The sequence below is a fragment of the Mus caroli genome, unplaced genomic scaffold (genome assembly GCF_978045245.1).
Source record: "Mus caroli unplaced genomic scaffold, Mus_caroli_1 scaffold_11, whole genome shotgun sequence".
In the NCBI taxonomy this organism is placed as follows: domain Eukaryota; kingdom Metazoa; phylum Chordata; class Mammalia; order Rodentia; family Muridae; genus Mus; species Mus caroli.
The window spans coordinates 28,398,675-28,425,262 of NW_028227266.1; the positions used below are offsets into that span (position 1 = coordinate 28,398,675).

At 44.0% G+C, this 26,588-nt stretch overlaps 1 pseudogene; it reads right to left on the reverse strand.

The window, feature by feature from the left end:
- Positions 1-18,507: 18,507 nt before the first annotated feature.
- LOC115032076 (small nucleolar RNA U13) lies at positions 18,508-18,603 on the reverse strand (annotated as a pseudogene).
- Between the last annotated feature and the right edge of the window lie 7,985 nt (positions 18,604-26,588).

Consider the following 26,588-nt stretch of genomic DNA (forward strand, 5'->3'; position numbering starts at 1 on the left):
TAAAACAACTCTTGCACTTTTAGGGGTAGAGCATGCCCTAAACTGCACATGTTTATTGTAAGCAGCTTAATAGGGTTTGGAATATGTACACATCGTGAATCTGTCACTGCAGTCGAAAAAGTGAGCATACTTGTCCCTAGTCAACGTTCTCTTCTGAATTTGTTTAGTCCCTACCCTGACATCCTCACTGCTCAGGCAACCTGTGATCTGTTTCTTTTTTTTTTTTAATTTTTAATATTTTTTATTACATATTTTCCTCAATTACATTTCCAATGCTATCCCAAAAGTCCCCCATAGCGCCCCCCACTTCCCTACCCACCCATTCCCATTCTTTTGGCCCTGGCATTCCCCTATATTGGGGCATATAAAGTTTGCAAGTCCAATGGGCCTCTCTTTCCAGTGATGGCCGACTAGGCCATCTTTCGATACATATGCAGCTAGAGACAAGAGCTCCGGGGTACTGGTTAGTTCATCATGTTGTTCCAACTATAGGGTTGCAGATCCCTTTAGCTCCTTGGGTACTTTCTCTAGCTTCTCCATTGGGAGCCTTTGATGCATCCAATAGCTGACTGTGAGCATCCACTCCTGTGTTTGCCAGGCCCCGGGATCGTCTCACAAGAGACAGCTATATTTGGGTCCTTTCAGCAAAATCTTGCTAGTGTATGCAATGGTGTCAGCGTTTAGAAGCTGATTATGGGATGGATCCCTGGATACGGCAGTCTCTAGATGGTCCATCCTTTCATCACAGCTCCAAACTTTGTCTCTGTAACTCCTTCCATGGGTGTTTTGTTCCCAATTCTAAGAAGGGGCACAGTGTCCACACTTTGGTCTTCATTCTTCTTGAGTTTCATGCGTTTAGCAAATTGTATCTTATATCTTGGGTATCCTAAGTTTTGGGCTAATATCCACTTATCAGTGAATACATATTGTGTGAGTTCCTTTGAGATTGTGTTACCTCACTCAAGATGATGCCCTCCAGGTCCATCCATTTGGCTAGAAATTTCATAAATTCATTCTTTTTAATAGCTGAGTAGTACTCCATTGTGTAAATGTACCATAATTTCTGTATCCATTCCTCTGTTGAGGGACATCTGGGTTCTTTCCAGCTTCTGGCTATTATAAATAGGGCTGCTATGAACATAGTGGAGCATGTGTCCTTCTTACCGGTTGGAACATCTTCTGAATATATGCCCAGGAGAGATATTGCTGGATCCTCCGGTAGTACTATGTCCAATTTTCTGAGGAACCGCCAGACTGATTTCCAGAGTGGTTGTACAAGCTTGCAATCCCACCAACAATGGAGGAGTGTTCCTCTTTCTCCACATCCTCGCCAGCATCTGCTGTCACCTGAATTTTTGATCTGACTGGTGTGAGGTGGAATCTCAGGGTTGTTTTGATTTGCATTTCCCTGATGATTAAGGATGTTGAACATTTTTTCAGGTGCTTCTCTGCCATTCGGTATTCCTCAGGTGAGAATTCTTTGTTCAGTTCTGAGCCCCATTTTTAATGGGGTTATTTGACTTTCTGGAGTCCACCTTCTTGAGTTCTTTATATATATTGGATATTAGTCCCTTATCTGATTTAGGATAGGTAAAGATCCTTTCCCAATCTGTTGATGGTTTTTTTGTCTTATTGATGGTGTCTTTTGCCTTGCAGAAGCTTTGCAGTTTCATGAGGCCCACTTGTCAATTCTCGATCTTACAGCACAAGCCATTGCTGTTCTATTCAAGAATTTTTCCCCTGTGCCCATATCATATCTTCAAGGCTTTTCCCCACTTTCTCCTCTATAAGTTTCAGTGTCTCTGGTTTTATGTGAAGTTCCTTGATCCACTTAGACTTGACCTTAGTACAAGGAGATAGGAATGGATCCATTCACATTCTTCTACATGTTAACAACCAGTTGTGCCAGCACCATTTGTTGAAAATGCTGTCTTTCTTCCACTGGATGTTTTTAGCTCCCTTGTCGAAGATCAAGTGACCGTAGGTGTGTGGGTTCATTTCTGGGTCTTCAATTCTATTCCATTGGTCTATTTGTCTGTCACTATACCAGTACCACGCAGTTTTTATCACAATTGCTCTGTAGTAAAGCTTTAGGTCTGGCATGGTGATTCCACCAGAGGTTCTTTTATCCTTGAGAAGAGTTTTTGCTATCCTAGGTTTTTTGTTATTCCAGATGAATTTGCAGATTGCACTTTCTAATTCGTTGAAGAATTGAGTTGGAATTTTGATGGGGATTGCATTGAATCTGTAGATTGCTTTTGGCAAGATAGCCATTTTTACAATGTTGATCCTGCCAATCCATGAGCATGGGAGATCTTTCCATCTTCTGAGATCGTCTATAATTTCTTTCTTCAGAGACTTGAAGTTTTTATTATACAGATCTTTCACTTCCTTAGTTAGAGTCACGCCAAGATATTTTATATTATTTGTGACTATTGAGAAGGGTGTTGTTTCCCTCATTTCTTTCTCAGCCTGTTTATTCTTTGTGTAGAGAAAGGCCATTGATTTGTTTGAGTTAATTTTATATCCAGCTACTTCACCGAAGCTGTTTATCAGGTTTAGGAGTTCTCTGGTGGAATTTTTAGGGTCACTTATATATACTATCATATCATCTGCAAAAAGTGATATTTTGACTTCATCTTTTCCAATTTGTAACCCTTTGATCTCCTTTTGTTGTCGAATTGCTCTGGCTAGGACTTCAAGTACAATGTTGAATAGGTATGGAGAAAGTGGACAGCCTTGTCTAGTCTCTGATTTTAGAGGGATTGCTTCAAGCTTCTCACCATTTACTTTGATGTTGGCTACTGGTTTGCTGTAGATTGCTTTTATCGTGTTTAGGTATGGGCCTTGAATTCCTGATCTTTCCAAGACTTTTATCATGAATGGGTGTTGGATCTTGTCAAATGCTTTTTCCGCATCTAACGAGATGACCATGTGGTTTTTGTCTTTGAGTTTGTTTATATACTGGATTACGTTGATGGATTTCCGTATATTGAACCATCCCTGCATCCCTGAGATGAAACCTAATTGGTCAGGATGGATGATTGTTTTGATGTGTTCTTGGATTCGGTTAGCAAGAACTTTATTGAGGATTTTTGCATCAATATTCATAAGGGATATTGGTCTGAAGTTTTCTATCTTTGTTGGGTCTTTTTGTGGTTTAGGTATCAGAGTAATTGTGGCTTCATAGAATGAGTTGGGTAGAGTACCTTCTGTTTCTATTTTGTGGAATAGTTTGTGAAGAACTGGGATTAGATCTTCTTTGAAGGTCTGATAGAACTCTGCACTAAACCCATCTGGTCCTGGGCTTTTTTTAGTTGGGAGACTATTAATGACTGCTTCTATTTCTTTGGGGGATATAGGGCTGTTTAGATCATTAACCTGATCTTGATTCAACTTTGTACCTGGTATCTGTCTAGGAACTTCTCCATTTCATCCAGGTTCTCCAGTTTTGTTGAGTATAGCCTTTGGTAGAAGGATCTGATGGTGTTTTGGATGTCTTCAGGATCTGTTGTTATGTCTCCTTTTTCATTTCTGATTTTGTTAATTAGGATGCTTTCCCTGTGCCCTCTAGTGAGTCTGGCTAAGGGTTTATCTATCTTGTTGATTTTCTCAAAGAACCAGCTCCTTGATTGGTTGATTCTTTGAATAGTTCTTCTTGTTTCCACTTGGTTGATTTCGCCCCTGAGTTTGATTATTTCCTGCCGTCTACTCCTCTTGGGTGAATTTGTTTCCTTTTGTTCTAGTGCTTTTAGGTGTGTTGTCAAGCTGCTAATGTGTGCTCTCTCTAGTTTCTTTTTGGAGGCACTCAGAGATATGAGTTTTCCTCTTAGAAATGCTTTCATTGTGTCCCATAAGTTTGGGTATGTTGTGGCTTCATTTTCATTGAACTCTAAAAAGTCCTTAATTTCTTTCTTTATTCCTTCCTTGACCAAGTTATCATTGAGAAGAGTGTTGTTCAGTTTCCACGTGAAGGTTGGCTTTCTATCATTTATTTTGTTATTGAAGATCAGCCTTAGTCCATGGGGATCTGATAGGATGCATGGGACAATTTCAATATTTTTGTATCTGTTGAGGCCTGTTTTGTGACCAATTATGTGGTCAATTTTGGAGAAGGTACCATGGGGTGCTGAGAAGAAGGTATATCCTTTTGTTTTAGGATAGAATGTTCTGTAGATATCTGCCAGATCCATTTGATTCATAACTTCTGTTAGTTTCACTGTGTCCCTGTTTAGTTTCTGTTTCCATGATCTGTCCATTGGTGAAAGTGGTGTGTTGAAGTCTCCCACTATTATTGTATGAGGTGCAATGTGTGCTTTGAGATTTACTAAAGTTTCTTTAATGAATGTGGCTGCCTTTGTATTTGGAGCATAGATATTCAGGATTGATAGTTCCTCTTGGAGGATTTTGCCTTTGATGAGTATGAAGTGCCCCTCCCTGTCTTTTTTGATGACTTTGGGTTGGAAGTCAATCTTATCAGATATTAGAATGGCTACTCCAGCTTGTTTCTTCATACCATTTGCTTGGAAAATTGTTTTCCAGCCTTTCATTCTGAGGTAGTGTCTATCTTTTTCTCTGAGATGAGTTTCCTGTAAGCAGCAAAATGTTGGGTCTTGTTTGTGTAGCCAGTTTGTTAGTCTATGTCTTTTTATCGGGGAGTTGAGTTCATTGATATTAAGAGATATTAAGGAAAAGTAATTGTTGTTTCCTGTTATTTTTGTTGTTAAAGTTGGCATTCTGTTCTTGTGGCTGTCTTCTTTTAGGTTTGTTGAGGGATTACCTTCTTGTTGTTTCTAGGGCGTGGTTCCTGTCCTTGTATTGGTTTTTTCCTGTTATTATCCTTTGAAGGGCTGGATTCGTTGAGAGATAATGTGTGAATTTGGTTTTGTCGTGGAATACTTTGGTTTCTCCATCTATGTTAATTGAGAGTTTGGCTGGGTATAGTAGCCTGGGCTGGAATTTGTGTTCTTTTATTGTCTGTATAACATCCGTCCAGGATCTTCTGGCTTTCATAGTCTCTGGTGAAAAATCTGGTGTAATTCTGATAGGCTTGCCTTTATATGTTACTTGGCCTTTTTCTCTTACTGCTTTTAGTATTCTATCTTTATTTAGAGCATTTGTTGTTCTGATTATTATGTGTCGGGAGGTATTTCTTTTCTGGTCCAGTCTATTTGGAGTTCTGTAGGCTTCTTGTATGTTCATGGTTATCTCTTTCTTTAGATTTGGGAAGTTTTCTTCTATAATTTTGTTGAAGATGTTTGCTGGTCCTTTGAGTTGAAAAACTTCATTCTCATCCACTCCTATTATCCGTAGGTTTGGTCTTCTCATTGTGTCCTGTATTTCTTGGATGTTTTGAGTTAGGATCTTTTTGCGTTTTACATTTTCCTTGATTGTTGTGCCGATGTTCTCTATGGAATCTTCTGCACCTGAGATTCTCTCTTCCATCTCTTGTATTCTGTTGCTGATGCTCGTATCTATGGTTCCAGATTTCTTTCCTAGGGTTTCTATCTCCTGTGTTGCCTCATTTTGGGTTTTCTTTATTGTGTCTACTTCCCTTTTTAGGTCTAGTATGGTTTTGTTCATTTCCATCATCTGTTTGGATGTGTTTTCCTGTTTTTCTTTAAGGACTTCTACCTGTTTGATTGTGTTATCCTGTTTTTTTTTTAAGGGCTTCTACCTGTTTGATTGTGTTATCCTGTTTTTCTTTAAGGACTTGTAACTCTTTAGCCATGTTCTCCTGTAATTCTTTAAGTGAGTTATTAAAGTCCTTCTTGATGTCCTCTACCATCATGAGATATGCTTTTAAATCCGTGTCTAGCTTTTCCGGTGTGTTGGGGTGCCCTAGACTGGGCGAAGTGGGAGTGCTGGGTTCTGATGATGGTGAGTGGTCTTGGTTTCTGTTAGTAAGATTATTACGTTTACCTTTCGCCATCTGGTAATCTCTGGGGTTAGTTGTTATCGTTGTCACTGTTTAAAGATTGGAGCAGACTCTGTGTTCCACTCACCCGAAGTCTCAAAATCCTGTGGCGGGTGTCGTGGGTAGCTGGCGGGTGTCAGCCGACCCTGCGCTCTAGCTGCTCCGGTGCTGGTTAGACCGGATGAGGCTTGTGGCCCTACTCAGGCCAGATTTCTGCCTCCCCAACCAAAGCAGTCTCAGTTCCCGCACGATTGGACTGGATCAGAAGCTGTGTTCCACTCACCAGAAGTCTCAAGATCCTGTGGCAGGTGTCGTGGGTAGCTTGCGGGTGTCAGCCGACCCTGCGCTCTAGCTACCCCGGTGCTGGTCAGGCCGGAAGAGGCCTGTGGCCCTACTCAGGCCGGTTTTCTGCTTCCCTAACTAATGCAGTCTCAGGTCCCACGCACAATTGGATTGGAGCAGAAGCTGTGTTCCACTCACCAGAAGTCTTAAGATCCTGTGGTGGGTGTTGTGGGTAGCTGGCGAGTGTCAGCCGACCCTGCGCCCTAGCTACCCCGGTGCTGTTCTGACTGGAAGAGCGAACTGTTTCTTATTGCTACTAATCAGCTTACATTTATTTATCTAAATAGACTCGTGCTGTAAGGAACTTTGTGGGAGTCATGCTGGTTTTAGTTAGCATAATCATTTTGAGGTTAATCTATGCTATTGCATACATAAACTGCTAATTTGCCTTCATTGCTTAAAAAGCACTGTATTATGTGGCTACATAATTCCCATTTAACTGTTAATGGATATTCCAATTTGGAGTTATTACAAATAAGACTTTTTTTTTTTTTTTTTTTTTTTTGGTTTTTCGAGACTCATTTTGTAGACCAGGCTGGCCTCGAACTCAGAAATCCACCTGCCTCTGCCTCCTGAGTGCTGGGATTAAAGGCGTGCGCCACCACGCCCGGCTACAAATAAGACTTTTAAATATTTATTTATTATTTTAAAGTTTTACTTTTTTATTTATTCTATGTGTATTGTTGTTTTTGTCTGCATGTATGTCATGCTCCATGCGTGCCCTAAGAGACCATAAAAAGGCTCTGATCCCCTGGGACTGGAATTACAGAAAGTTGTGAGCTGTCACGTGGGTGCTAGGAACAGAAACTGGGTCTTCTGTAAAAGCAATCAACGTTCTTAACCACTGACCCATCTCTCCTACCCCTATGTACTGAGACAGGATCTCACAATGCCCAGGCTGGTCTCAGCTCCAAATGTAGCCAAGAATGACCTTGACTCCAGATTCTCCGACTACCTCCCAAGAACTGGGAAAACAGGCATTGTGCCACCGCACCCAGCTACACAATAAACCTTTTATAAACATTCATGTACATGTCTTTGTATGGACGTGCACTTTTGCATGTCTTTTGTAAATGCATAGTAGCAGGACTGAGGCGTAGGGAAAGTGCTGGTTTAAGAAGCTGCTAAATGGGGGCTTGTGAGAGTGGGCTCTGCAGCCGAGCGTGTGTCTTGCTCTTCCGTGGGACCTGAGTTTGGTTCCCAAGCATTCAAATAGGGTGAATCTCAATTGCTTCTAATGCCAGCATCAGGAGAATCTGGCCTCCCAGGGCAGCTGTACACACATGAACATTCACACACACACACTCTCTCACACTCACACTCATTCACACCATCTCACTTCCCTCTGGTGGGGTATCCCAGCTTATTTGCCCTTCATCTTTCTCAATATTTAATGTGACCAATCTTTTGGATATTTACCAGGAATTTGCATGATATTTTCCAGAGAAATAACCAGGCTTGCTTAATTATTGCCAACACAGGCCATCTCTCAGTGAGAAACCTTTGTGCACGTATATTTTCTGTGGTGTTGTGTCTGTTTTGTTTGCATTGTTTGCTGCCAAGTCATTGCATGGTTCCTGGGACTTAGACTTGACTAGGAGTGATGAAGGACTGAAGAAAAGACAGATGGACACACGGATAGAAAGCTCAGATCTGATGGTCTGGACTCCCTGCTGGAGAAACCTCAGCACCCCAGAAGCTCGGTGTGTTTATTATATAGAGGTGAACAAAGAGGCGGGGTGACTGCTTACAGCTGAAGAAGGAGGCAGGGTTATTGTATATAGACAAACAAGGGGGCATGGTTTATGGGACGAAGCTGTATCAAGCAGACAGGTTTAGCTAATCTTGGTAGGAGTACGCTCTGTAGGGGAGCAGTCTTCAGGCTATAAATACACAGGAGGCAAACACTATGGTGGACATTTTCTGAATACATGATTAATATCCACACACAGACCAGACAGGGGGGGATTTGCCATTTCCCTGAGTCTCACCCCGGGCTGGGAAAGCTTTGTCATTTTCCCATGGGTTTCAGCCTCTGGGGTCCTAAACATGGCTGGCACAGGTCACCACCACTCATTCACTCAGCACTTCACACACTCAGGGCTTCCTTGTCTCCTCCCCCGAAGCCCCGCCCCCACTGTTTAAGCCCCCCCCCCACACTGTTTATGAGAAGCCCATCTCTCTGTGGTGTTCTGGCTCTCTATGTGGCCCTTCTTATCCAATATCATGAGCTATGAATTCCCATACATGTTTCCTCGAGCCAGGAAATTTGCCTGTTTCTCTCCCACCATGCATTGCAATCACTCTAATCTTCTGTTTCTCTCTCTCTCTCTCTCTCTCTTTAATTTATATATTTTTATTTTATGTGCATTGATGTTTTTCCCGCATGTATGTCTGTGTGAGGGTGTTACATCTTGGAGTTACAGACAGCTGTGAGCTGCTATGTGGGTGCTGGGAATTGAACCCAGGTCCTCTAGAAGAGTAGTCAATGCTCTTAACTGCTAAGCCATCTCTACAGTGCCCCTTCTCTAATTCTCTTAATTTTCATTTGTTTGGGGAAAATATTTGTATATTGAGCACAGGCAGAAGGCATTTCTTTGCCTTCAGCTGTTAATGGAGTGTTCAAGGTTTGAGCGGCTTATAAACAAAAGGATTGTGGACAGTCATGTGCGAGTCTTTAAGGGACTCGGACCTTCATTTCTCTGGTTAGTACTTAAGAGTACGGGGCTGAGATACATTGATCGCAAGGTGATCAATTCAAGAAGATGCCAGACTTTCTCCAGATCTCTCATGAAATTCATATAAAGTTGAGCTGCTGCATAGGAGAGTTGTACGCCTTTATGTAATTTAATTATATGAACGTCTCTTCTCTGTGACTTTCTGATTTGAATGGGCTCAGGGCTCTATCTCTGTAGTCTCGTCCTCATACTCTGTACAGAGTCTTTTAAGAACTGGTGTCTGACTACGTAGCCCAGGCTGGCCTCTTGCCTCAGACTCTCCAGTGCTGGAATTACAGGTATGTACCACATATCCTCTCTGTCTCTGTCTCTGTCTCTGTCTCTGTCTCTCTCTCTCTCTCTCTTTCTCTCTCTGAGGGGGCCCATAGGAAGGGGTTGCCCTTGGAGATGGTACCTGGAACCCTATACATGCTAGGCGAGGGCTCTCCACCACTGGCTACATCCCAGCACTTTCTACTTCTTTAAGATGGAGACTCCAGATCTTAGAAGTCTACATACAGAATCCTGTAATGAAGCAAGGTTTGATACACACTTATCTCTGAGGTTATCTTCTTTGGCTTTAGACCTACCTTCCTTCCTTCCTTCCTTCCTTCCTTCCTTCCTTCCTTCCTTCCTTCCTTTCTTTCTTTCTTTTTTTCTTTCTTTCTTTCTCTTTCTCTCTTTCTTTCCTTCTTCACCCCCCCTTCTCTCATTCTCTTTTTCTTTTTGACAAAGTGCTGGAGCTACAAGCCTGTGTCATTGCTCCTGATTAATGCAAGGCTGAGGAACAGCAATCTGTGGCTTTTGCATTCTAGGTGAAGGGGCTCTGGTCAGCTGGAGCGTGGCTGCCAGCACTCTGGCAGGCCTTGCCCTTCTCCCCAATCCCCTCTGCCTTGCTGAAAAAACGCTTAGAACACATTCCTAAAGCTAGCCACCAGGGCCTAGTTCCTTATTTGGCCAGTTCCTCCTCCTGAGGCTGACCACCAAGGTCAAGCTGTCAAAGTATTGAAGTCCAGCATTCAAAGGCCTCTTTGGCTGCCCTATTTAACATGCCTAAATAAAATTAAACACCTCACCCTAACCTGGTTTTCCTCTTGTACCTTTATAAACTGTCATTTGCCTGTGGGCCACATCTGTCTTCTCTCCTGGCAGTCAGTCCTTTATCTCCTGAGACAAATACCCCTGTCCCCCCCTTCCCCCCCCCCCCCCGCAAACCCCCATCTCCGTCTCTGTCTTTTATCCCCTGCCCCCTGTCCTCCTGGGGCAAATCTCTTCCCTGCTGAGAACTTGGTCTTAAGGGTCCAGAATGATACTTTTCCTTTCAGCCTAAGACCTGTTTTTCTTTTCTAATCCTATGTTTTTTGGATTTGTCTCTTTCATTGTGTAACAACTCTACAGCCATGTGTTGTATGACAAAATTTTCAGGGCAGGGGGAGGGGAAATGTAACTCATATGTCTAGTCACCCTAGATAGGGAACCCACAAGAGTCCAAAGTAGAGATACCGCCCCCCCCCAAAGTCCAACTTGGTGAACAATTGAGTTCATTTGGATTACCTACAGAAGTATGGATGAGGGGTTAGTTACAAGAACAGAAATAACTCAAAGACAGCTATCTCACGAAAGCCCACTCCAGCATGGGTGACAGCTCACACAGTGGGAAACCTGAAGCGCATTGCACAGTCATCAGGCAGCTCCAAAGGTTGAAGAGTGTCCTTTCCTGGTGCCTCAGGTTTCCAGGCTAAACCTCTTCCAGGAAGCTGATCTGGTCTGAGTTGTCTTTGCTGGTTTTCTCCTCTGAGAATCTTCTTTGAAGCTCAGCTTGCTTGAGTCCTGGCTGCTCAGCTGCCTCAGTCTTCTGTGCAGCTCAGCATCTGAGGTTGACTCTCAGATTGTATTGCTTATTCTCACAGGGAGGGGCCTAGTGAATCTGGTCAGTTTCAGGGACTTCCTGAAGCTATTTTGAGTTACATATCTTCTCAATGAGTGTCCAGCAAGGTGGAATGTTTTAGTCTCCTAGAAAGGAAAACACAGTGATAATGAGCAGTAGTACAGCAGATGCATCATTTGTTTATGACCTTTAGGTGGAATAATCTTAAAATTTTAGCATTAGCAAAGCAGTTGTGGAGGCCTGTCCCTGAAATGTTAGCATTTAGGAGGTGGAGGTAGGAACATCAGAAGTCCAAGGTCATCCTTTGCTACATCAACTTTGCTGCAGGGGAGGAAGAGATGGTTCAGTAGTTAAGAGCATCTAGTATTCTTGGAAAGAACCAGAGTTTGATACCCAGTCCCAGGTCAGGCAGCTCACAATCATTTGTAACTCTAGCTCCTGGGGATTCAACACCCTCTTTTGGACTTTAAGAGTATCTACACTCTCATATACAACTACATGGACACCATATATACGATTTTAAATAAACATATTTTTAAAGTTTGAGGCAGTCTGGGCTTCATAAGACTCTGTTTTCCCATACCCACAAATAGTATTAATGATGTTTGTTGTGAAAGCTTTTCTTTTCTAGTATCTATTTTCTGAAAAAAAAAAAAAAAACCAAACATTTCCTTATTAAAAATACATAGAGGGTAGAGAGTTAGCTTTGACAAGAATAAAACCCTGGTTCAATTCCTAGCACCATATAAAAATCAGAGTTAGTGGCTCATATCTGTAATATTAGCAATTGGACAGTGGAGGCAGGAGGATCAGAAGTTCAAAGTCATCTTCAACTACATAGCAACTTTGAGGTCAACCTGGTCTACTTGAGACTGTCTCAAAGGAAAAAGGAAGGAAGGAAGGAAGGAAGTCTTTTGTCTATTATGCTACAAAATATGAATTCCTGTTGAAACTTTTCCAAAGTATTTGTAAGGTTTTAGTGAGTGTATGTTCACTTGTGTCCAATGTGGTACAAATTCTGAGTTGTCCCTAGATCACTAAAATCAGTTTTTTCTTTGTTTTCGGTACTCACACTCAAAGCAGTGCCTAAAAGAAGGTTTTTGCATACTTTTTACACTCATAGTATGTGTTACATGTATGGTTTGTTCATTTCAAGACAGGGTCTCACTATGAAGCTCTGGCTGTCCTTATACAAACCAGGTTTTCCTGGAACTCACAGAGATCCATCTGGCTTTTCATCCGGAGGACTGGGATTAAAGGCGCGGGAGACCAGGACTTTAGCGTTACTAGTATGGGTCTTGCATGCACAAGAAGCAACTCAACTAAACCAGGCCTGTTGGTGCATTCACGGAGTGCTTCTTCTGGATTAGTGTCACACCGTTTCAGTATTTCCTCATGATCATACCACACTCATTACTATGTTTTGGTTTGATTTGGCTCATTTTGAGACAGGCTCTCTGCTAGCCCAGGCCTTCACTATGTTCCTGCCTATACTTGCCAAGTGCTGGGATTATAGGCCCAAGCTACCATACCCAAACCAAGACAAAATAAGACAAGTTTTATAGAGCGTACCACAAGTATGAGTTTAAAAAGGAGATCCAGTTTGGCTTGAGTGATTTCTTGCCTTCCTTACACATGCAAGGTTTGTCTTCATTAGGAAGTCTCTGGTGGGGCAGTGGTGGCGCACGCCTTTAATCCCAGTACTTGGAGGCAAAGGCAGGCGGATTTCTGAGTTCAAGGCCAGCCTGGTCTACAAAGTGAGTTCCAGGACAGCCAGGGCTACACAGAGAAACCCTGTCTCTAAAAGCCAAAAAAAAAAAAAAAAAGTCTCTGGTGTTTAATGTATGTGTACATATGTGTGTGTGTGTTCCCGATGATCAAGTAAGGGAGAAGCATGCTAGAGCCCTACTCATGGCTTCTTTATAAAAAGCCTTTTCATGCCTATGACATTCAAAATTCTTCCTGTGTGTAATAGCTGATGATCAAGGAAGTTTTTCTTTGGGCTGGAGATTACTGCATTCGCTACATACATGGGGTTCCTTCCCAGTACAAAGGTTTTTTTTTTATCTTTAATGAGGTATTGCTTCTAGCTAAGGAGGCTTGACAATGAAGTAGCTTTCCTGCCATCCTAAGACCTGCGAGTGTGCAGTGTTCACTAGAGCTGGCATGCCTCCATGTTTATCATTTGTCCATGGATTCTTCTCATTTTGGAGACAGGGTCTCCCTGTGGAGCTCTGGCTGGTCTGAAACTCTCTATATATACCACACTGACCTAAAACTCACAGAAATCCACCTGCTTCTGCCTCCTGAGTGCTGGGATTAGAGGTTCCCACCAATCATTCCTGGATTGTATGGATTCTTAAATATAGAATGGGTAATGGGATTCAAGATAATGTTCGGTGACCTGAGGAGGTAGACCAGATGTACAAATGGTTTTTCTTGCACATGGGAGGTCCAAGTTTTAATTTTCAGCCAGTCAGAGGGAAGCAAGAAAATACATAGAGAGAATATCATTTGGGGGAAGGAAAAAATACTCAGTTATGTCTAGCCCACAGATGTTCTTTCTCTCCTATATACATTCCCCTCAAATCTAGGAGGTATTGCCTTGGCTAAGGGGTTTTCCACATTCACTGCATTCATAAACGTCTTTTCTGTATGAGGTTTCTAAACGCCGAGGGCTTTATTTGAGTTGGATGCTTTCCAGCATTTCTCACAGGCTAAGGCTTTGTCACAGGCAGCAGGAAATTCAGCAGGCTGTTGCCTGCTGGGTGCTTGAGGAATCCCCCTGGGGATGGGAAACTCTGTTCAAGTGTAGCAGGGTTCTCGGTGTCACAGAGAAGACTCCTGGGATGACTGAGAAGAAAGGAACCTTAGGGAGTTTTGAGGCTAAGCAGAAATCAAGGTGCATTGGAAAGAGTCAAGGGGGGTGTTAGGAGAGAAACACACCAAAGGGTCTCAGCGCTAGCTGCCCGAGTGATCTGATGGCTTCAAAGCTACTTTATCTGAACCTAAGTTTCAGAGTTAGATGGAGTATGTACTGCCGAGTTCCTTTTTCTTATTCTCAGAGTTCTATTCTTGGAAGGGCGTCTATTGGAGGTGGGAAGGATAGCAGAGCTATATCACCACAGCTATAACATCAAAGAAATCATCACCACCTATTAGTATGCCACAGGGAGGTTGCACTCACACAGTAGTTCATTAGCTGTAGTTTTAAAAATCATTTATTTTTATGTTATGTGCACTGTTTGTTGTTTTTTGACTGCATGTGTGTCTGTGTGGGGCTGTTGGAACCCCTGGAACAGCTGTAAGCTGCCAAGGGGGTGCTGAACCTGGATCCCCTGGAAGAACTGTTGTCAACCCCTGAGCCATTTCTCCAGCTTCTCATTAGCCATCTTTAACACTTACATTTCTGGTTATCTCTCAAGAAGGGGAGTCAAGTTCTGCTGGTGGTCTGGCCGGCATTGAAGACGCCTGGGATAGGCTAGTCAGGGTGACAGACCAGAGCTAGGAAGGTTGAAGAGGCCCTTTTCCTTCTTATGTCCCCTCTATTTCTTAAGGATCTCTCTTGCCTCAGTTTCCCTTCTGGGTTGTTGATTCTCAGGAATCAATGACATATTTCTTTTTTTTTTTAATTTATTTTTTTATTAGGTATTTTCCTCATTTACATTTTCAATGCTATCCCAAAAGTCCCCCATACCCACCCCCCCCAATCCCCTACCCACCCACTCCCCCTTTTTGGCCCTGGGGTTCCCCTGTACTGGGGCATATAAAGTTTGCAAGTCCAATGGGCCTCTCTTTGCAGTGATGGCCGACTAGGCCATCTTTTGATACATATGCAGCTAGAGACAAGAGCTCCGGGGTATTTCTGATGAAGGCTTTTCCCACACAACATACTTTCAAATGAGATCACTACAAACAGAATGAACAGCTCTCAGGATTTATTGAAGAAACCTCCAAATTCAGTTTTTCCTGTCATACTTTAATATAATGCAGTAGACTTCTGGGACAAAATGTATAGGATCTTCAATATATATACCAAGCAAGCAAGCAAGCAAGCAAGCAAGCAAGCAAGCCAGCATTTCTGAACCAGAATCCTCAAACCCAGCCCATGTCCTATGCTATTTTCCAAAAGACACCTCAGATCCCACAGGCCGAGAGCTCACTCCTCTCGCTAGGCTGCTGCACACTGAAGATGCCAACCACAGCCCTGAGATGGTTCGCCTGCATTTCTGACAGCCGGTTCTAAGCTGGCATTCCCACAACTCCACCTTGGTTCTGTTGTGTCACTACCGCAGCTCGTAGAACTTGCTGTGATACTACCGAGGATACTGGTTAGCTCCGGATGATGGGGAATAGTGGGTAAGGTGGGAGGATGGAGCACCCTTCAAGAACCTCCACATGCTCACGTGTACTGCTTAAGCCAAATTCTGTTCCTTATGGTTTTTATGAAAGCTCTCCTTAAGGAGGCTTAGTTGACTAGGTCACTGCCTATTGGTGATCAGCTTAACCTTTAGGGGATGGGATAGAAAGTCCCATCTCTCTAATCCTGTTTTGATTTTTCAGGTAACAGTCTCCATCTAAAGCTATCTAAGCTTGCCTGCCCACATAAACCTGCCAGAGTTGTTCGTATACAGGAAGAAGACAGTTTCCCTCATATTGACATCTGAATCAAGGTCCAAAATTCTTTCCTACTGAATCCCACCCACAAAGCTCTGTTCGTTTTGCTTTGTTTTAAGATCAACTTTAAATTTGATCCTAGACTCAGGCAATACTTCCATTTCCTAAAACAGAGCAAATCTTCCCCACAGAGGTGTGTTTTGCAGTAAAGTGTTCGATGGGAAGTTCTTTTCCATTTCATGTGCTTCTTGTTTTTAAACTTTGACTCTGATAGCGAGAGAGCCAACTTGACTGGAAATCTTCCTTGTGGCTTCTCTCTGGGGACTAATTTCTAAGGTTTCTTCTGGTCCTTTTAACTCTTCCCCCTAACATCTATGTCTATGATGAACACAATCCAGTTCTGTGATGTGCTATTGTGACATAAATGTGTATCTGGGTTTTGCCTGTTTCCTGCCACATTAGTCCTAAAGCCCTTCAAGTGTGTGTGTGTGTGTGTGGGGGGGGGGGATGGCAGATGTCTCAGATGTCCAGAAGATAAATGGAGGATTTAGTTGCTTCAGGATGGGGAATGGCCTCTAAGAAGACCAATACTACTGGGACTTTCAGGCCCACTTCCCACATCTGAAGTAATGAGAGGGACTACACCACTCACTAAAGATTAAATTGACCACCAATGGCCAATGACATAACCATTAATCAACCCTGCCTACACCATGAAACCTCCACAAAACCCCTAAGGGAGCCAGTTCAGGGGGTTTGGTTTTCTAAATGTATGGAGGTTACTGGGGCTGTGGTTCAAAAGCAGGTGAGCAGGTCCCAGTCTTTACTCATGTCCTTTGCCTATGCATCTATTCTCTGTGTGTGTCTGTCATTGGCAATCTTCTTTATGATAACCTAGTAAGTTTTGTTGTTATTGTTTGATGTAGGGTCTCTCACTGTAGCTCTGGCTGGCCTAGATCTCATGGTGACCCTCCTACTGCTAAGCTAGCAATTGTAACCCTCCTGAGGTCTAGGAACCATTTTAGCAAGTTGAAGCCAATGGTGATTTATTGGGAACCCTGAATGGTGTCTGAAGTGGGAGACATCTTAGGGACTGAGCCTTCAGCCTGTGGGTTATCCAGGTAGATTATGCCAGAACTGAATTGGAGGGTCCCCATCTGGTATCTACTGAAAATGTTCTGGGTATGTGCTGGGGTCTCAGAAGCCTTTGTACTGAGTGTATGGAAGCGGGAAAGACACTCTGGCTATTCCTAGCTCTTACAGTGACTTTAAAAATCTCGGTATCTGGGCACAAACAAAAGCAAACATCTCATAATAGCAGGGGTTTTGGGTGTGTTTTGTTTTGTTTTTGGCAGTCTTTTCTGTTCTTGAGAATGGTGATTTTAGGGCTGGAGAGATAGCTAGCTGGTAACATGTTTGCTTTGCAATCATGGGGACTTGAATTCAATCCCTAGACCCCCCCACCCCCCACCCACACACAAAAGCCAAAGAGGGCCCTACAGAGACAGCTCAGTAGTTAAGAGCACTAACTGCTCTTCCAGCGGACCTGGGTTCAGTTCCCAGTACCCACATGGCAACTCAAGGTAACCCCAGTTCCAGGCAACCAGATGCCCTCTTCTGAGCATCAGATACTCTTGTGGTGCACAGACACCCATGCAGGCAAAAACACCTAAATACGTTGTTTTAAAAGCCAGCGGGCACTTGAGATGGTTTAGCAGATGAAGGTATATTCTACCAAGCCTGACAGCCTAATTGGCCAGTGTCTGGGTGCAATCATAGGCAGCTCATTGGCCAGTCCAGGCTGACTCTTGTTTGCTGCATCTATTAGGAGGCTATGTTGACGGCTAATATGTTTTTAATCCCTGGGTCTGTTGTGAGCCCTCGGTTACCATGTATGTCTTCGGAGTGACGGCAGAAAGTGGGTTTGACCCCGGTGTGCCTCTTTCCATGTCTGATTTTATTCCTCTTACCACTCATGAGGACGGTTTTCATCTGTTCAGTGATACATATGCAGTTTTCACTTTTCTCTCTTTCTTTTGGAAGTTCTTGTTACATTTTATTTTGTGCTCGCGAATGTGTATGTGTGTATGTGTGTGTGTGTGTGTGTGTGTGTGTGTGTGTGTGTACACCCACCATGCTGTATGTATGGACGTCAGAGGACAATCTGTAGGAGTCATTTTGCTCCATTCATTGTGTAGGTCCTGGGGATTCAATTCAGATCCCCAGGCTTGGCAGCAAGTGCCTTTGCCCACTAAGCTATCTCACTACCTGCAATACTTACCTTGTAATGTGGAATTAATTTGTGACAACAGGCATAAAAATGCACCAGAAGACCAGACAAGGTAGCACAGGCCTTTAATCCCAGCACTTGGGAGGCAGAAGCAAGCAGATCTCTGTGAGTTTGAGGCCAGCATGGTCTACACAATGAGTTCCAGGTGAGGCAGTGTTACACAATGAAGACCCATCTCATTATAAGACCCATCTAATTATAAGAAATTATAAGAAAAAAAATCACCACAGACAAGATGGGTTGAAACAACAGGAGTTTATTCTCTGAGTTCTAGAGACAGAGTGTCTGCAACAGGGGCATGAATGAACCATGCTCTCCACCATTGCCTGTCTCCACAGGTCCTCACTGCGATCCATCCGTGTCTTCGAGTTCCCACATTCTCTCTCTCCTTTTGTATTCCAGGCCTGCCTTAAAGTCGCTACATCACCAAGGATGGTCTGGGACTCTTGATCTTCCTGACTGCTGCTGGGTTTGAGGGGTGCCCCACCACCCCTGGTGGAGCCCAGGGCACTGTGCATGCTAAGCGAGCACTTTCCAATTGATCTAAATTTCAGCTCCCTTGTTTTCTTTTACATCTTTTTACATTTATTTTGTGTAGACATATGCATGTATGTTTACACATTCATGTTCCTGGTTCGATCCAATTCAGAGACTGCATTAAACTATGTACTTTTAGTCTCTTTAATCGGGAGCAGTTTCTTGGGCTTTGTCTTTTATTATATTAATACATTTTCCATGTCAGATGAGTCATGTTCCCACAGAATAAGGCTTGAAGGAGGTCTCACATGTGGCATGAAAACCGAATCATTAAGCTTGTGAGCCACAAAAGGATCCCTTATTATTTTTAAGAAGTGAGCAGGTCAGTTATTATGTAGAATGTCCCTTAGTTAGGGGTTGGCTTTTGTTTTCTTATAGTTAGATTCCAGTTGCTAGCTTTGAGTAGCTATGTTGCAGAAGTGAAGTTTGCATGGCTCTCTAAGGATCAGCTGCAGAAGTTCACAGAATCTACTGCCCATCCCTGAGCATATTAGAGGTCTTGCTATGTTGCCCAGGCTAGTTCAGTTCTCAAGAGATCCTCCCACCTTAGCCTGTCAGGCAGCTGGAAACCATCCACCCTCACTTAGCATAGCAGCTTTGATCACAGAAGGTAGTTATCTGCTAAATTTCTCACCGTGAAGCCACTCCTTTTCCTTTTATAGCTAAGAAGTATCTTTTATGAGGTTAGGGCTTAAGAGAGCCTGCCTACTGAGCTGGGGTTCTTGGTTCTGATGCCAGCCTCCCACAAGAAGAGTGAGTATCTTCTGTGGCAGATTTGATGCTGAATGTGTTGATACAGAAGTGTCAGCATTTTACCCCATGGTGTTAGCATCCACTGATACTGTCTGAAAAAAAACCTTTGCTTTGTTCTTTTGAAAAGAAAGGGTCTTGCTGTATAGCCTGCGTAAGATCCGAACACAGGACTATGCTCAGGTCTGTGTCTCCTGAGTGTTCCCAGAACATTGTGCCCAGCTACATTTTTGGTGTGTTTTTTTAATTTGTTTGTTTGTCTTGTCTTGTTTTGAACTAGAGTGGTGTCGCCATCTTGTCCTGGCTCACCTTATGCTCCATATCTGCCCTGCCCTCCTGAGTGGATTACAGGAATATGCCACCGTGATTGGCCAAAACTTTGACCATGATTATGGCTGCTTTCCCCAGCCTTCCTCTTTCCTTCACCCGCTCAGAACGTTCCCTTCTCCCAGGTGGCTCTGCTGCTTTGTGCCCTTGAGGTTGCTTGTTTTGTGCTGGGGATCCTCAGAGCATCACGTATGCTAGGCAGGCCTTCTCGTGCTAACTTTGTAATACTTTTAAAAAAGAATCCTTTATAAATAGCATGTGTAGCTCCTTCCTTCTCTCCTTAATTCTCCTTCTGTCCCTCCTCCTTTCTCTCTCTGCCTCTCTCTCTCTCTCTCTTTTCCTCCCTCCAGCTCTTGTCTCACCAGGGGCTTGCCTGGTTGCTGACCTGAAACTCTCATTCCTCCTGCTCCCACACCTGTCCAGGTTAGTTGATTTGAGCAGCGCATTGGAGGTGGGGGGAGGGGTGCATGGGAGAAAATGAGTTGATTTGCAGGTAGTGTGTCTTATCTGTCGTACAGTTGGCGACAGATGTCTCTCACCATCCTTATGCTTCTCTCAGCCATCTCCAACTGTGTTTCCTAATTCTCCCCTGAGGGTGCCATTATCCAAGGGACCAGCCTGTCTTCCTTTTTATCTCTCAGTAACATTTGCTGTAGCTGACAGCTACATCTCCCTCGAAATGCTAGGTCTCCTGGTTTCTTAGACACTGTCCCCTCTTGGTTCTCCTGTTTTATTGGCCTGTCCAGCCATTTTAATTGAATTTTAAAACATTAATTATGAGCCAGGTGTGGTGGGGCATGACTTAAATCCCAGCAACCTAACAGAGCCTGTCTCTGTAAGTTCAAGGCCAGCTTGGTCTACATAGTGAGTCCCAGGTCAGCCAGGACTACATAGTGAGGCCTTGTGTTAAAAACAAACACTTGTGTATTCGCATATGTCTATGTGTGGGTAATGCACATATATGTGCAAGTGGCAAAAGAGGCTAGAAAAGGTAAGTTTGGATCCCCTAAGCTGAAGTTACAGGCATTTGTGAGCTCTCATATGTGGGTGCTGGGAAAACTACAGGCTCAGCCCTGAGCCTTCTCCGCAGCACCTAACGGGATTTTTGGATACAGGGATTTTGCTTATTGCCTGGGTTGATCTTGAACCCCAGAGCTCAAGTGATTACTATGTCCTATCCTGAGTTTCTGGGAGTGTAAGACATGGGGAACAATGTCTCTACTAGTTACTAGGCCCCTCCTCATTTTGAGGTGGCATCTTACTATGTAGCCTAGACTGACCTCAAACTAAGGATCTTCTCCCTTCAGCTCCTAAGTGCTGGGATTACAGAAACTGACTGGAATGGCCCATACACCCAGCACTGCTCAGCCTCCTGCTGCCCATTCTAGATTCAGTAGCTCCACAGAGTCCACAGAGATGGCTCCTGATACTCTCTTTCCTGTATCTCCACCCCACGTCTAATCATCAGTAAATGGCTGTGTCTAATAGGGTCTTGTCTAATCCTGTATACGGAGACAAACACTCTACTACTGACCTACTTCTCCAGCCACGCTCAAACACAATGTGCAACTTGGCAAATAAGGCTGGGTTTATAATCCTGTTGGTAGAGAGCTGCATAAATGGAGTCTGTGGGAAGTGTAGGTTCAGAAGTTCAAGGTCATCTCAGCTAGACAGGGAATTAGAGGGCAGCTTGGGTTAGAGAGAATTTCTAAATACATACATACATACATCTGGTGAATACTAAAATTGTATTTCTAAACCTAGTTTTTCCCTTGAATCTCAGCAACCTCGGTGTGTTTCCTTAATTTGAAAGACATTCACCAGGCGTGGTGGCGCATGCCTTTAATCCCATCACTTGGGAGGCAGAGGCAGGCAGATTTCTGAGTTCGAGGCCAGCCTGGTCTACAGAGTGAGTTCCAGGAGAGAAACCCTGTCTCGAAAAAACAAACAAACAAAAAATCAAGAAAGAAAGAAAGAAAGACATTCATTCATTCATTCTTTCATTCACTTCCTTTTTTTGAGACAGGACAAAAGCTTTCCGATTTGTCCTGAAAGGAAAAGAACAGTGGCTTTTCTAGCCAGTTCTCTCCTCAGCTCTCTGTTAATGCATCACCATTTAGTCACTCAGGTCTAACTTCCTGAGCTGAGCTTGATCACCATCTTGTCATTAGCGCTCCCCTCCCCACCCCACAAGTCCCGTATCCAGTCCATTTGTAAGTCTACCCAGCCCTCCTCCCTTCACGATTCCACTTTGGCCAAGATCATCAATCATTTCCTGCTTAAAGCAGGAAGAGGGAGACTCCTTGTCTCATTTCTTACTTTGCACTCCCACCTCCAACTAAATTGAGCACCCTGAAGTAGCTAGATTGTCTTAAAGCCGGGGTGGGGGTGGGGGTGGGGTAAAAGTTAATTCCCTTGTTTAAAATGCATTCAAATGTCTAACAATAGCATTGCCTCAAAGCCCGTGTGATGTCCCCTGACTATTTCCCGTTTTCGGTGACTTTGACTTTTGCCCTGGCCTTTCTCAGTCCTCCTCAGACTGATGGAGGGAAAGCTCCAGAAAGCCATGGGTTTTTATGCTCCATCACAAAAGGACGAATCCCAAAGCATCCGATGCAGTGCCTCCTGGCATATATAGTAAGCCCTCAATGAACACTTCTACAATGAAGGAATAGCTGAATGCATACATGCCATGGCTGAAATTATTTATTGTGTGAGTATGATAGGGAAGGGCTTTTGTATCATGCTATGCCTGCAAGAACACACATGTGGAAGTCAGTGGATAACTTTGTAGAGTTTCTCTCCTTTCATCTTGATGACGTGGGTACCAGGAATCGAACTCGGGTCATCAGGCTTGCATGGCAAATGTCTTTACTGCTGAACCATCTCACTGACCTCATAATGTCTCCCCTTTAACTTTTAGACGAGCGACTATGATCACGCTGCTCTGAGCGCGGCGCCATTCAGAGTTTGAGCTGCTGGTGCGGCAGTTTGCGTGATGCCCGAAGGTAAGGGAAAAAACTCGAGGCAGAAATTCAGTTACAATGCCAACTGAAAAATGTCTGAATGCTTGTCAGAAGGCAGTCCCATGGGTCAAGTGCTCCCACATCTGACGTGCCTGGGACCACACCAAATCCAAGTGGCAGGACCTGGCAGAGATGGGGTTGGCCATGGACCCCAACAGGGCAGTTCCCCTCCGTAAGAGGAAGGTAAAGGCCATGGAGGTAGACACGGAGGAGAGACCCAAGGATCTTGTATGGAAGCCCTGTGTGGTAAAGTACCTGGAGGCAGAAGCCAGCCTCCCAGAGAAGAAAGGAAGTACCTTGTCTCTGGACCTCCTCATCGACTATGTTCATTATATGGTGAAGAATCATGAGGAGGACGGTAAGGCCATGGCCTGGGATAAGAAGAATTACTATCAAGAAACCCCAAAACGGATTCCGAATAAGGTCGATGTCTATAAGCCCTTTTACCCAATGGAATGCCAAGCCTTTATCGATTCTTTGCAGAATAAGAAGATGGGGGTAGACTGGATGGTGCACATCCCCAGACCTAAGTCTGCTAGACCAACGAATCCAAACCCAGGCAAGGGATGTATAGTTTCAGATGATGCTGGCAAAGTCCTATGTGTTGAGAAAGAGGTCTGGCAGTGGTGGCACACACCTTTAATCCCAGCACTTGGGAGGCAGAGACAGGCAGATTTCTGAGTTCGAGGCCAGCCTGGTCTACAGAGTGAGTTCCAGGACAGCCAAGGCTATACAGAGAAACCCTGTCTCAAAGAAAAAACAAAAAATAAAATGAAATAAAATAGAAAAATAAAAATTAGAGAGAGAGAGAGAGAGAGAGAGCGAGCTATAAGAATATGCTCTGGTGGGGTGCCGGCCCATGCCGAGGCATCCCTTCCCCCTGGGAGACTAGTCACACACTGGTATAGTATAAAATAGAGTTTATTTGGGGCATGGGGAGGGGAATTAAGAGAGTAGTAGAAGCAGAGAAAGGCAGAAAAAAGTAGAGAGTAGAGAAGTGAAGGTGGGCCATGACCATGTGGGGGGGAAGAGAGAAAGGGAGCAAGGGGGGCAAGATGTAAGAGAGAGGCAAGAGACCAAGAGAGGCAAAGAGAGAGGGGAGGGGACAAGCATCCACTTTTATAGGGCCAGGCCTACCTTGCAATTGCCAATTATCTTTGGGGGTGGAGTCCAGACAGAATACCAACACTACAGAATCAGTTTTTACATGCACACTGTTTCTGTCTCTCTGCCCAACCTCCTCCTTCCTTCTGGAGAAGGAACTCTCTTGTTTTTTTTTTTTGTTTTTTTGTGAGACAGAGCGTCTTTCTAATAGCCTTAGCTGTTCTAGAACTCTCTCTGTAGACCAGCTTGGTCTTGAACTCACAGAGATCCACCTGACTCTGCCTCCTAAGTGCTGGGACTAAAGGCGTGCACCACCACCACCTGGAGAAGGAGCTCTGTTGAGGCCGTGGTTTATGTTCTGTTGGGAGCTTATAGAAAGCCAGGGCCTGCTGTTCTGTGTTCAGAAGTGATGCTCTATTTCAATATGTTCTGTATGATATAAGAGTATTTCATCTGTGTGTATGTGTGTGTGTGTGTGGGGGCACGCTTTTAGGCTATCTTCACAGACTGGAATGTTCCCTCAAACTGTAACATGGCTGGTCTTTTTGCCTTTTTCTAGTCCCCATTCTTATTAGTATTTTATGAGGACTTCTTGTTAAAAGTGCATGTGTGTGTGTGTGTGTGTGTGTGTGTGTAAGTGTGTGTGTGTGTGTGTAAAAGTATATATGTCATTTGTGGATGCTGGAGGACAACCTTGAATGCCATCTTTAGGAATGTCATTTATGTCTTTTGAGACAGGGTTTCTCATTAGTTTGCAGCTCATCCAGAGAGTCCAGGAATGAATGAATTCCCCTGCATTCTTGTCCCCACAGCTGGAATTATGATCATATACTACCATGTCTGGCTTTTATGGGGGCACTGGGTATCTTTTACGAGGGCATTGGGAATTAAGTTCAGGCCCCTATTTTTGCAGAGAAAATCCTCTATCAACAGAGCATAGTGGCACATACTTTCGTTCCCAGCACGGGTGAGGCAGAAGCAGTAGGATCTCTGTGAGTCTGAGGCCAACCTGGTCTACACAGGGAGTTCCAGGCCAGCTACATACATAGCTACCTTGTTCCGGAAGGGGAACAAAAACAAAGCCACCAACCAAATCATAGAAACCCAAACAACCAAACAAAAACTAAACAGAGCTGGGGGCTTGGGGGCATGCATTTCAACAGTCGGCATTCCTATCCTTTCCATTTCCCTGCACTATTTCCCTTGTCACACCATCCCTTGGAATTATCTGGGAACTTTGTTCTTGCCTCTGTTTAACTGGAAGCTTAATGACATCGCTTTTCTGTTCTCTCCCATCTTCATTGCTTAGAACAGTGGCAGGCTCATGGCATACATGCATGCTTCCTGCACAGAAAATTTTAGTATGTGTACAATCAATCAATCAATCAATCAATCAAACAAATAAACAAACAAACAAACAAACAAGCTTTTTGAGACGTCAGACAGTTGAAGAGTTGGTAGGCTTGTGCATCATTGAAGTACTTGTGCCTATCAAAGCTTTAGAACAGGCCAGATAGCACAGGCCTTTAATTCTGGCTACCCTGAAAGTTACAGAGTGAGTTCAAGACCAGCCCGGGCAACTTAATGAGACCCTACCTGAAAATTAAAAATCAGAAAGAGGGCAGGGCTATGGCTCAGTGGAAAGGCACTTGCCTGCTAGGTCTCCTGTACTGTAGGTATGAGATGTCTTAGGGCTAGGGAGGTAACGAAGGAGCACATAACCCAGAACCCACATAAAAAGCGTGACATGGGGTGGGGCAGTGGAAGCACTCGCCTTTAGTCCTGGCACTCACAGGAGGCAGAGGCAGGTGGATGTCTGTGAGTTTGAGGCTAGCCTGGTCTATACAGAGAGTTCCAGGACACCTGGGACTATACCCAGAAACCTACCTTGAAAACACACCAAAAACAAAACAAAACAAAACAAAAAAAACCCCAAAACACAAAAGCATGACTTATGTGTGTCTGCTTGTAATCCTCAGCACCGGGGAGACAGAGACAGCAGTGAGCCTTGGGACTCACTCACCAGACTGCCTAGCTGAATCTATAAGGACCAGGTCCCAGGAAGAAAACCTACTTTGAAAAATAAGCTAGGTAGCTATCCTGAGGAACAAGAGCTGAAGCTGACCTCTGGCTTCTGTGTGCACACCTGCACATACAACTATGGAGCGCACACACACACATTCACAAATGAAAAAAATAAAAATGGAAGGACATGACCCTTTCTAGGTATGTTAGAGAAAGTTTATTATAGATAAAAGGGAGAGGCAGAGACATTTGGGAGAGTTCAGAGGTGGGTAGCCTGAGCCAGGAGACTGGCCAAGAGAGTAAAGGTGGACCAAAACAGATTGGTAACCAAAACGGCTGGATTACATGGGCAGAAGAGCAGCTGGAGGAAGGGCAACCCAGCCTCCAGGTTGGAGTTTAGGGTAGGGCAGGGGTATGCCAACCATATCACATAACAGGTAGGGTCTGAAAGATACAGGCAGAACATGGTGGCCACTGTCTGCTTTGATATATTAGTGAGCGCCTCAGCCATTTGTTCTGGGTTTGAGACCTAACAGTGCATACGTGTACACACATGTACATGTATGTACACAAACAGGAATGAAGACAACTGCAGAGAAGACATTCCTAAGACATTAGGAAAAAGAAATATATAGAAATAAAAATTGGCACCGGGCGGTGGTGGCGCACGCCTTTAATCCCAGCACTCGGGAGGCAGAGGCAGGTGGGTTTCTGAGTTCGAGGCCAGCCTGGTCTACAGAGTGAGTTCCAGGACAGCCAGGGCTATACAGAGAAACCCTGTCTCGAAAAACCAATAAATAAATAAATAAATAAATGGCTTTTAGAGCATTTACTTATGTCCCAGTTAGATAGGTAATCTCGTTTCTCCTGTGGAGTTTTCTTTCTTGTCATCTCTGATAACCTGACCTCTGGGACTCTTAATCCATCAGAGAAGATATAATACTGTTAAATCTCAAAAGGATCTCTAGAGGCCATGGGTACAGGGCATGGCAGCCTTCCAAGGCCATAGAGGACCCATCTACCTCTGGCAATCATTCCAGAGACTACT